A 12,050-nucleotide genomic window follows, 5' to 3' on the forward strand; every position below is an offset into this window, starting at 1 on the left:
CTTATCCCCAGAGCTTATAGTTGGGCAATCATCTCTGAGCCCTGGTTTAAGGTCTGGTGCATGTATCTCACGTAATAATTAAAGGCGTGTTTCAGAAATATGCTAGGTATCTCCCATGTGGTCTCTCTAAGCTACGAGCACTGCTTTACCTGGGAAACTTAACTGTTTGCTTCTTCATTGAGGACTGGTTCCAGGCCACTTGCTGTGGCCCATTCTGTGCAGTTTGTTGTATGGCTTCTGGCTCACGCCACCTCCAGACCCGTGGCTTCCACTTGGCTTTCAAGGCTTGCCTTGCTCTTCGACTCGGATAATCAGCTTTAGTTGGTTGCTACTCCCAGGGCTTCCTCTCAACCTGTCATTTTGATCTCTTGTGCCTGGGACCCCGTCTGCTTTGGCATACTTCCCTGGTGGGCTATCTCACTTCCCTGGGTGAGGAACTCAGGAGCTGGAATCAACATGGAGAATAATACAGTAAGCACACTGTCCTCTATGTTCATACATGCTGCTGCCAAGGAAAGAACTGCCCTTGTAATCAAGGCTGAACGCTATCCATGCACATTTTCTTTCTTCATTCGCCCATTCGATGGGCACTCAGGTTCTTTCCCTACCTTGGCTTTTGCAATTAGTGCTGCATACCAGAACTAAATTTAAGACATTCTCATCACAAAGAAAAGATAAATATATACGGTGATGGATACATTAATTAGCCTTATTTAATCATTCTACAATAAATACATGTAGTCTAACATCACCTTGTACCCCATAAACATGTTATTATTATTTATTAATGAAAAAATTAAAAAGAATAACACAATTGGCTGGCTGGTGTTTTCTATTTATTCCACACTCCAGAGGCTGGTGTCTTCTTCCAGCTCTAAGGAAATGTATGCACCCAACATCACCAGCTACTTCCCAGTGCTCACAGTGTAACTGGCGCGGTGCTAACCCAGGCTTATAAGGAAAGGGCTGAGCTTGTCATGGCAGAGAGGAAGTAGACTTTGGAGTTAGAGAAAATTAGAGAACTGTGAGTTTGGAATAAAGTAGCATCGATCAGTCATGTGACCTTGGGTAGCTGATTTGACTCTGCGCCTCAATTTTCTCATTAGTACAATGGAGACAATCATTACCACCTTCCATGGTGATGGGTGATTGAGAATATCCAGTGGGATGGTGCATTTAGATATGTAGTGTCGAACAGGTGCTGCAGGAATGATAGCTTTGGACATAGTCACAGGCACAGGCATGCTGGTATGTTTTTATTTTTATTTTTTCAGAAGAAGAGGGAAAGAGAGGGAGAGAGGGAGATAGAGGGAAAGAGAGGGAGAGAGAAAAATATGAATCGATCTTATTTGCTGGTTCATTCCCCATTACCTACAATGGCCAGGGCTAGGCCAAGCTGAAGCCTGGGAAGCAGAAAGTCAATCCAGGTCTCCTCTGTGTGTGGCAGGGACCCAAGTACTTGAGCCATCACCTGCTGCTCCCCAGAGTGAACATTAGCAGAAAGCTGGAATTGCAAGTGGAGATGGACTCGATCCCAGGCCCTGACATTGGATGCTGACACCTTAACCCCTAGACCAAATGCCTGCTCCTGGTAGATTGTAAAAATAAAACTCAACAACAACAACAACAACATTGTCTTCAAGTCCTGAGGAATTGTCTGATTTCAATTTTCCACTATCTTCTTTCCCTACCTGTTTGTGTGTGACTTGATATGCTTTTCAAATGAGCATAGGATTAGTTATTGGAAGCAAGCATCCCCATTTGGGCTCTAGTGTGCTGGCTTATGGGTACTCTTGGTACCTATGGGTGTGTGTGTGCTCGTGTGAACGTCATGTTATGTAGTTAGTATGTTCAGGACACTAGGCAGAGCCCTTGTGAGTGTTTTTTTCTGTTTCTCCCTCAGGAGTACCCTATGAGATATGCTTTATTATTTTCACAGGTAAGGACACACAGTCCCCTAAGGATGAAAGGAATTGTCCAATGTCACATAGCACATGAAACCGGGCTCCTGGTTTCACGGTGGAGTCTATGGGATCATAGCTGAAGATGCTTCACAAAGTTTGTGGAAAATAGAATTGAAAGGTAATTTTAATTTGCTACAGAACTTTTGAAACCCATGCATCGATTTTTTTCATAATACACATTTTCATGAATGGTTTGAAGAACTCTAGTATAAATCTATGTAAATGTCTATTTCTAAATGTGTCACTATATGTGGCATCATCTTAAAGAGGAAAGAACTGCTTGCTGCCAAATTTGTCTTGTGTGGTTGTTATGAGAATTACAAATAGGGGATATAAACATGCCCAGCATGTACTGCCTTCCGGCAGTGTGTCTGGGGAAAGCCACGTGGCGGACGGAAAGCGTTGTGGGGGGGGGGCAGGGCTTGGGTGAGGGGCAGCTGTGACTCTACTTACCAAGTGCATCTCAGGAAGCTCCTTCAGCTTCCTCTCCCTATCCTGGGTTCTGAAGAAGATGATGCGTTTCCCTGCTGTCCCTCCCTCCCTCTCCTCCTCCCTCCCTTCCCTTCTTCCTTTCTTCCTCCTTCTTTCCCCCACTCCTCCCTCTCTTCCTTCCTTCTTCCCTTCCATGGGGGAAATTCACTAAGGGGCTAATTCCAAGTCTGGGTGCCTGCAGATCTGCCGCTGCTGTCAGGAGGCTCCTGGGCCTTTAATGAGGGGAGAATTTGATCCTGGGACTCCTTGTTAAGATAAAGACCTGGTTGGTTTATTAACTCCATCCAGCTGGGGCACAGACTCACAGAGAAATAATTAAACACTCCCAGCCCCGGAATGGCCGGCGTGACAGAGAAAACCTGGTCTGGATCTCGTGGAAATAGGGAGAGGGGTGAGCCTCACTCCTCTGCCAAGAAGACTTCTGGACAGTGTGGAGCTGGCGGGTCTTTTCCTCTCTGGAAGAACGCTCTTGCTCTGCCTTCCCCATGGCAGGATCTTGCCTTAAAGAGCATCTTACAGCATCAGAGTTCATTTACTTGGCCAGAAATATTTACTGCGCACCTACTATGTGCTAGGCACTTGGCTGGGCTAGCAGACATCCATCCCATCCACTCCATGTTATGCAGCGAGAGGCCACGGTCCAGCAGGCCTGACCCTCCTCTTGCTTCCCATGCCCTTCCTAATCTTTCTAGAAGTCGCTGGACTCTCCTGGGGTTGGTCCCTTCCAGTTCTAGTAGCAAGAGGGTAATAAGCCTCTGGAAGGTGGAGCCATGGCTGTTACTTCATTGGCTGGCCCTGTAGCAGGTCAGGCATATGAGTACCTGGTTTTACATCTGCATGGATTCATTCGAATACCACTACCTAGTCATAAAAGTGGATGGAGTCTTGTCATACGCAACAACATGGCTAGAACTGGAGATCATTTATATTAAATGAAATGAGCCAAGCCCAGAAAGACAAATATTACACAATCTAACTCACACATGGAGCCTAAAACAAAAGCTGATCTCTCAGAAGTTAAAAATACAATGATAGGGGCCGACGCAGTGGCATAGCAGGCAAAGCCACTGCCTACAGTGCCAGCATCACATATGGGCACTGGTTCAAGTCCCAGCTGCTCCACTTCCAATCCAGCTCTCTGTTGTGGCCTGGGAAAGCAGTAGAAGATGGCCCAAGTCCTTAGACCCCTGCACCTGCATGGGAGACCTGGAAGAAGCTGCTGGATCCAGGCGTCAGATCAGTGGAACTCAGGCCGTTGCAGCCATCAGGGGGATGAACCAGCAAATGAAAACCTCTCTCTCTCTCTCTCTCTCTCTCTCTCTCTCTCTCCTTCTGTCTCTCTGTAACTCTGCCTTTCAAACAAACAAACAAACAAGCAAATAAATAAATAAATCTTTTTTAAAAAATACAATGATGGTGACCAGAGGCTGGAGGGGTGAACAGGGAAAAGATGGAGAAAGGTTGATTGACAGGTACTAGGTTATAGCAGGATAGGAGTATGAAATTCTGGGGTTTCATTGCACAGTAGGGTGACTGTAGATAATGTTAATGTCTGTGCATTTCTCTATGAGAAAACCCAGAAGATAGAATTTTCAGTGTTTTCACTTTAAAGACATTTTAACTGTTTGGAGAAATAAATATATTTACCCTGATTGGCCATTATACAATGTATATATGTATTAAAACGTCACATATACATATACATAAATATGTATAATTTTTATGTCTCTTAAAATTTTTTAAAAAATAAATGTTAAATAGCTAAAGAAAAGACACATTTAAATGAGAATTTTAATTCAATATAAATTTCATAGGTACAACTTTTGGAATTTAGCAGTTCTTCCCTCCATGCTTGCCCTCCCACCCCCACTCCTGTCCCACCTCCTATTCCCTCTCCCATCCCATTCTTCATTAAGATTCATTTTTAAATTATCTTTATATACAGAAGATCAACTCTATACTAAAGATTTCAACAGTTTGCACCCATATAGACACACAAAGTATAAAGTACTGTTTGAAGACTAGTTTTACTGTTAATTCTCACAGTATAACTCATTAAGAAAAGAGGTCCTACATGGGGAGTAAGTGCACAGTGACTCCTGTTGTTGATTTAACAATTGAAACTCTTATTTATGAAGACAATGATCACCTGAGGCTCTTGTCATGAGCCGCCAAGGCCATGGAAGCCTTTTGAGTCCAGAAACTCCATCAGTATTTAGACAAGGCCATAAGCAAAGTGGAAGTTCTCTCCTCCCTTCAGAAAAAGGTACCTCCTTCTTTTTTTTTTTTTAAAGATTTATTTTTTTTATTTGAAAGTCAGAGTTACACAGAGAGGGACAGAGAGGCAAAGAGAGAGAGAAAGAGAGGTCTTCCATCCACTGGTTCACTACCCAGTTGGCCACAATGGCTGGAGCTGCGCCAATCTGAAGCCAGGATCCTGGAGCTTCCTCCGGATCTTCCCATGTGGGTACAGGGGCCCAAGGACTTGGGCCATCTTCTACTGCTTTTCTAGGCCATAGCAGAGAGCTGGATCAGAAGTGGAGCATCCAGGTCTCAAACTGGCACCCATATGGGATGCCGGCACTGCTACTCCAAAGCGCCAGTCCCAGTACCTCATTCTTTGATGGTCTCTTCTTTCCACTGGGATCTCACTCACAGAGATCTTTCATGTAGGCCATTTTTTGCCACAGTGTCTTGGCTTTCCATGCCTGAAATGCTCTCATGGGCTTTGTAGCCAGATCCAAATGCCTTAAGGGCTGACTCTGAGGCCAGAGTGTTATTTAGTGCATTTGTCATTTTATGAGTCTGCTGTGTGTCCTGCTTCTCATGTTGGATCATTCTCTCCTTTTTAATTCTATTTATTGTTATTAGCAGACACTTGATCTTATTTATGTGATCCTTTTGACACTTATTCCTACCTTTATGATCAGTTATGCACTTAAAATGATCACTTTAACTAGTAAGATGGCATTAGTACCTGACAACTTAATGAGATTTGGAGTCCCATGGCACATTTTTAGCTTTACCTTCAGGTGTAAGTCCATGGGAACGTGTGCTGAACTGTACATCTCCTTCTTCTCTTATTCCCATTTTTATTTTTTATAGGGATCAATTTTCAATTAGATTTAAACACCTAAGAATAATCATGTGTTAAGTAAAGAGTTCAACCAATGGTATTAAGTAGAAACAAATAGTAAAAAGAATAAAATAATAAACTGTTCCTTGACAGGACAAGGGCTGATCAAGTCATTGCTTTTCATAGTGTCAGTTTCGCTTCTACAGGTTGCCTTTTAGGTGCTCAGTTAGTTGTCACAGATCAGGGAGAACATGATATTTGTCCCTTTGGGGCTGGCTTATTTCACTCAGTATGATGTTTTTCAGATTTCTTCAATTTTGTTGCAAATGACTGGATTTTTTTTAACCACTGTGTAGTATTCCATAAAGTACATATTCCATAATTCAAAGACTCTGTTCTGATAGTAGTAGTAATTTAATATTTGAGTAATTCATTAAGACTTCTACTTTGAGAAATATTTCAACCTCTCTGCATGTCAATTTGCTCTCATGGTTGTCTTGGCATTAAGTAATATTATTTCCAGTTATGTTTTAAGTTAGGGACTCGAGGCTCATAAAGAACTCCCTCAAATTCTTTAAGCAGATAGCAGAATTGGGGACTTGAATACTGAGTGTCATTTTGTGACCGTCCTACTGGATTGAACTAATGTGAACAAGTGAAAGTAAGGGAGCCCACTGCAGGTAACCCACTTATTAAAGCACATGGAATTTCATGAACAAGATAGGGTAAGAGAAGACTTTATGTAAGAGGAAGGAGGCACTCAGAATTGTTCCAGGCGAGAAGGGTTAAGGATTAGGTATGTGTGTGTAGGCCATTCCAGAAGGAAGCAACAACCCAAGTGGGTCTTGGACAAAGCATGGTATGTTTTCAAAATGCAGCATTTGAAGGCCTTAGCTAGAAGTTGTATTTGTAAGGCAGGTGAATGGGGAGGAAGGTGAAAGGAGATCTGCTGGTTCACTCTCCAAATGGCTGCAAAGGCTTGAGCTGAGCTGATCCAAAGCCAGGAGCCAAGAGCTTCTTCTGGGTCTCCCACATGGGTGCAGGGGCCCAAGCACTTGGATCATCTTCGACTGCTTTCCCAGAAAGCTGGATCGGAAGTGGAGCAGCTGGGACAGGAACTGGCACTCATATAGGACGCCCATGCAGCAGGAGAAGGCTTAGCCCACTGCACAACAGTGCCGGCCCCCCTCCACTCCATTTACCTTTCAAATAAATTACCTTTTATTCCTAAAGAAGTATGCTCATATAACAAATGATTAAAGGGAGATATTTAGCTCCACTGCTCTTTGATATCCAATGTGAGCGTGTTGGTGTGTGTCTTGTTAGAATGTTCTGCAGTGTTTCACCTACTCCTTATAGTGATTGCAGTCATGGGTGCATTTCTGTATTTCCTGATTGTCCTACTCCTTGTCTTCATGTCTTCATGGTGGTTTAACATGTTATTGACTGAATTAAAAATTAAAACAGAGTTTTTTTTTTTTTCGATGCTGATGTAACATCTTGGGACATAAATCAACTCTTATGTCTTAAAAATACACTTCCTGAAGCTGAATTACTAAATAAAATAGAGTAATTTCACGGATCATCATTCATACTGCCAATTTGCCCTCCCCACTGGGCTGATCATTTTCACATTGTCCCAAACAATGTAGGCTATCAATTTCACTACATAATTGCCAGCATTGCATATTATTAGTATTTTTGGTAAATTTATTAGGTAAATATGGTAGCTCACATTAAATTTAATTTGCAGCTCTCATTAATAAAAGGATTTATCATTTTCTGCCACATGGGATTGATACTTGGAGTTCCTCCTTAATGATTTGTGTGTGTGTGTGTGGGTGAAATAATTTTTTAAAAGCCAAAATTTTAATGTTAGATTGAGTAAGATACTTGAAGGGATGGGCAGAGGTGCAAAGTTGAGGAACTAGGAGCAAGGAGACTAGAGAACTAGGAGAAAGGTCATCCTTTGGCATCCACAAATACAGGGAAGCTGCAACCCTTTTCAGTGCTGTCCAGAAAGTGGTGAAGATTGCAATCTTCTGGTTGATATCTTATTTTTCTCCTTTTTATCACAAAAATGCACTTACTGCAGAAAAGTATAAAGACAAGAATGAAAGAGATAATATACTTATTATCATTCAAAGAGAAATCCTTGACCATTTTATTGTATGTTCTGTCTGTGTGTACAAAACATTATGTAACCTGCATGCCCAGTGCACATCCTCCCCCTACCCCTTCATAATAGGATCAATTTTGGGCTTTTTTCTCCCAACATTGTATTTCCCACTCTGTCTCCCTATCTTCCTTTTCTTTATAAACTCTTATTAAAATGCCTTTGATCTTGCAGTTGTTTGCATTTCCTTATTCAGAATTGCTTGAGTGGCCTGAGACCTTGCCACACATTTTCAAGGTCCTAAGGAAATCTCATATCTGAGTCTGAACCAAGCAATACAGTTGGCTTTATTCCTGTGACTTAAAAACAACAACAACAACAACAACCTGAATCTATTTGTTGCCTTGTCCTTTTGACTGATCAAGAGCAACTGTGCTAGATCTGGATAAATCTAGGCATATGTGCATAGTCAGAATCACTTTTTGAAGAAAATCTACACAATCTGCAAAGAAGTGATGAAAAAGTCCTGTTAGGCTGACCTCCTTACTTCTTTGACTAAATAATTAAAGTTTTGAGGCAGATGTCTTCATAAGCCCAATTTATGGAAGAGGAGCCCCATTTTGCTCTGATCGCTCCTTAATATCTTCTTAGGCTTTTCAAATTTGGTCTATAGGGATGAGTTCCAGTGAGGCCCGCTTGGCCACCAGCCCCTAAATTCTCAGCCAGAGGCAGAATTTTGGATGGAATCCCTATGACAAATACGCTCTTTCATGTAAAGTTTGTTTATCTCAATTCTCTAACCTTTCCAAACTTTAGTTTCTGCAATTGTGAAATTAGGAATGATAACATCTGTTTTGCATTCTCAGTGGGAGTAGGTGATACAGAGAAGGTGAAAGCTTGATGCGGGAACTGGTACAGAGAGCACCCCTCACACATTGGTTATGTGAGTATAGGGACTGGGATGGGATTTTCACTGTATCACTTGTAATGGCTGACAGCCAGGTCAGAAGCTCCCTCTGAAAAGGACAGGATGCAATATGTTTGTTTTTGGGACAAACAAAATCTTATTAGAATTATATATACATAACACAAAATGATAAATACAGAGAAATGTTTTTAGTATCAGATCTTAAAAATACTTCCATTCAATTTCTAAAACTTTGAATATAATAATTTAGCAGGTAGGAACATTAGGTATAATCTAATTAGGAACAATCTATAAAGTGGTAGAGATATTAAGATTCAATCTGTGAAGAACATGGGGTTTTTTAAAATTTTTTTTTTATTTGACAGGTAGAGTTACAGACAGTGAGAGAGACAGAGAGAGAGAGAGAGAGAAAGGTCTTCCTTCCGTTGGTTCACTCCCTAAATGGCCGCTATAGCCAGCGCTGCACCGATCTGAAGCCAGGAGCCAGGTGCTTCCTCCTGGTCTCCCATGTGGGTTCAGGGGCCCAAGGGCCATCCTCCACTGCTCTCCCGGGCCTCCTGGAAGAGGAGCAACCGGGACTAGAAACCAGCGCCCATATGGGATGCCTGCGCTGCAGGGGGAGGATTAACCAAGTGAGTCACGGCGCTGGCCCCAAACATGAGGTTTTTTGTTATAACCTATAATGGATTCTAATACCTCATCTATGATACTAATTTGTTTTCACAGAATCAGAATAATAAATTGAATAGTATATTTGCCTAAGTCATTAATATTTTGGTCTTTAAAGGTTAATTTCCAAGAAAACCTACATCATCAGAATCCATTATCAGCCAAAGCAAAGCCTCTACTAGTGATGGAATAGGTGTGTTCTAAATTTACATATGCCAATAAACAAAAAACTAAATAGCTTCCTTTCCTGCTTGCCATTCACTTCACTTTGTGTGTCTCAAGGTCCTCTCAGGAGTCCTCTTGGGGGTGGGGATATGCATGCCCTCTGCCGGTGCTGCTGCAGGTGCCTTCAGAGCCAGGGAGGCCACAGAGGCAGGACCTCCATAGCGGGGCTGGCTAAGATGAGAACCGGTACTGTCAGTGATTCTCTCTGGAGCCTAGATGAGTCCACCTGGCTAAGTAAGTCTCAGGGGGGATGAACAGCTCCGATCGAAGGGTGCACCTGTCAGGATTGTTCAAAGCAAGTTTCTCCTTCTACCAACAGTTGATACAGAGCAAGGTCTTACTGGACCTTTTAATCTTAAAACCTTGTCCTCTCCAATGTAGCCTGATACCATTATGAGACACTTTTCTTTTTCTGAATTCCTAAAAAAAAAAAGATGGTCACCTGTGTATCTTCTTTGTTGCTGCATCATGTTGTACATGATTAATAGCAATTATTATTAATTATTATTAATTGCAATTATTAACTTAATGATATACTTTTAAATTTTTATGAATTAATTATTTATGAATTTTCTTCAACTGTGAGGTCCCCAAGGGTCGCCTTAATGTGTTCCTTCTCTATGGAACGTTCTCAAGTGCCCCAGTTCTCGTTAACTTTTCTCTTTTGCTATCTTCAATATAAGATTGCTATCTTCAATACAAGGAATTTGACAGCAACGTGCACTGCCCTACCTATGTGGCTAATTCCATTTTGAGCATTCTCTTCCCAACCAGAACCCAAAAGCTCTTTAGAATGGAGGCTATACATTTTACTTCTTTGCAAAAGTATTTCGCAATGCTGATGGCTAGTCAATATTTGGTAAATAACAGCCAGACTGTCTGCAGCAAAGTCCTCCTAATGTTGCTGTCAGAATGATATAAGGCTGACAGTCTGGCCAGGATATTTAGACAATTAAAATGATTTTTTAAAGCCAAAACATTAACTGTGGTTCAGTTATCCTCAGTGCTTTAAATCCAGCATGGCTATAAGGACATCACAAACACCCTTGGTATTCTCTAGCATCCATATCCTCCTTCTGGGGTTTCCCCATAAATACCCACCAAATGTCCCTATACCCTAAAACAACAGAAAACTTTCTCTTCCTTTTCCTGAGAAACAGTTTGTGAATGAAAGGCCAATGCCAGTGTTTAGAACGAAAGCTTAGCAGCAAGGCCCTCCCACTGTAACTCAAGCAGAAGCAGAGTTCATTCTATGCCCATCCGGGCTGGGAGGCAGTTCCTTCTCTCCACATTTGCCCAGTACCTGAAATTCAAGATGCTGGTGAATAGCTTGAGAGGGCTCAGGTGCTACCCTGGGAGGCACTGTCCTCTGTCCCTCGAGGGCTTTCTTGCTGTGTGGTTGGTTTGGCTCTATCAGCCACAGCCCTGACCACAGTCATTCCAGCTGATACTTTCACAGCCCTGTGAGGAACCACAAACGTCAAAAGTGAAGCCCCAAGGTTGGTGGTATTTATCTTTATACCTGAAAGGTTTTTTTTTTTTTCTTTTGAAGATTGAGTTGAGAACTGGATTATGGCCATTTGCCTCAGTTTCACCACAGCTATTAGGAGAAGAAATCTTGTCCTTCTAAGAATTCTAATTGGTTGATTAAGTTATTTTTAGTGCCCTAGACTGGGCATTCTCTTTTAAGGCTCACTCCCTGGTTCTAACTATATATGCTTACAAATATCTCTTTAAATTCTTCAGTTAAGGTCAGGCCTTAGATCAGAAGAAAAGAAACCAGAAGCAGCATCTCATCTGTTCATCTCACCTGTCTCCCTAAGGCATTACTACTACACTATCATATATGCATATGTATGTGTACTTTATCTATGTATTTACTTTGTAAAAATGTTCTTTTCACTCTTCTTTGTCTGACATAGGTACCCAGGTATGTAGCTAGAAATTAATTAAAGGCCACAAAAACTTCCCTAGGAAGATCATTACAAAGAAAATTCCTTTCTTCCTCTCATATCTTACAGCTGGCCTTTGAGGCATGCCAGCTTAGAAATAAGGCATCCATGGTGACAGGAAGTCAGGAAGCTGGGTGGCAGCTGAAATGTTTATCAGAAGGCCTAATACAACAAGTATCTCTTCTTTTGCTCCAAGCAATATTTTCTTCAGCTTTCCTTCAAAAAATATCTTTAATCTCCCATTAAAATATGAAGATTTGGAGATTTTGAACAGCAAAGTTATGGGTGGGCATTGTCACTTAAGTCATGCATTGGCTATGTAGAGAGAGGGAAAGGTATGGTAGAACCGTAGGGGAGGAGGGCTAGAGAGATGTATCTTCTTTTTTATTTTTTAAGATTTATTTATTTATTTAAAAGTCAGAGTGACGATGTCGAAGCCCAGCCCTAGGGTCCTCTGCTAAGATTGATTTCATCCTCGGTGATCAAATAGTTCACTCTTCCATTCACCTTTCACTGCTCCCATTTGGCTCAGCCAGGCTCTGCCCAGGTGAAGGTGAACCAGTCTCCATGCGGTGTCAGGATGTAATGTTTTGCTCAATCTCTCCATTATTCTGCCAGGTGAGCAATC

This window comes from Oryctolagus cuniculus, chromosome 7 (assembly GCF_051225735.1).
Source record: "Oryctolagus cuniculus isolate XC-2025 breed Fujian yellow rabbit chromosome 7, ASM5122573v1, whole genome shotgun sequence".
NCBI lineage: Eukaryota > Metazoa > Chordata > Mammalia > Lagomorpha > Leporidae > Oryctolagus > Oryctolagus cuniculus.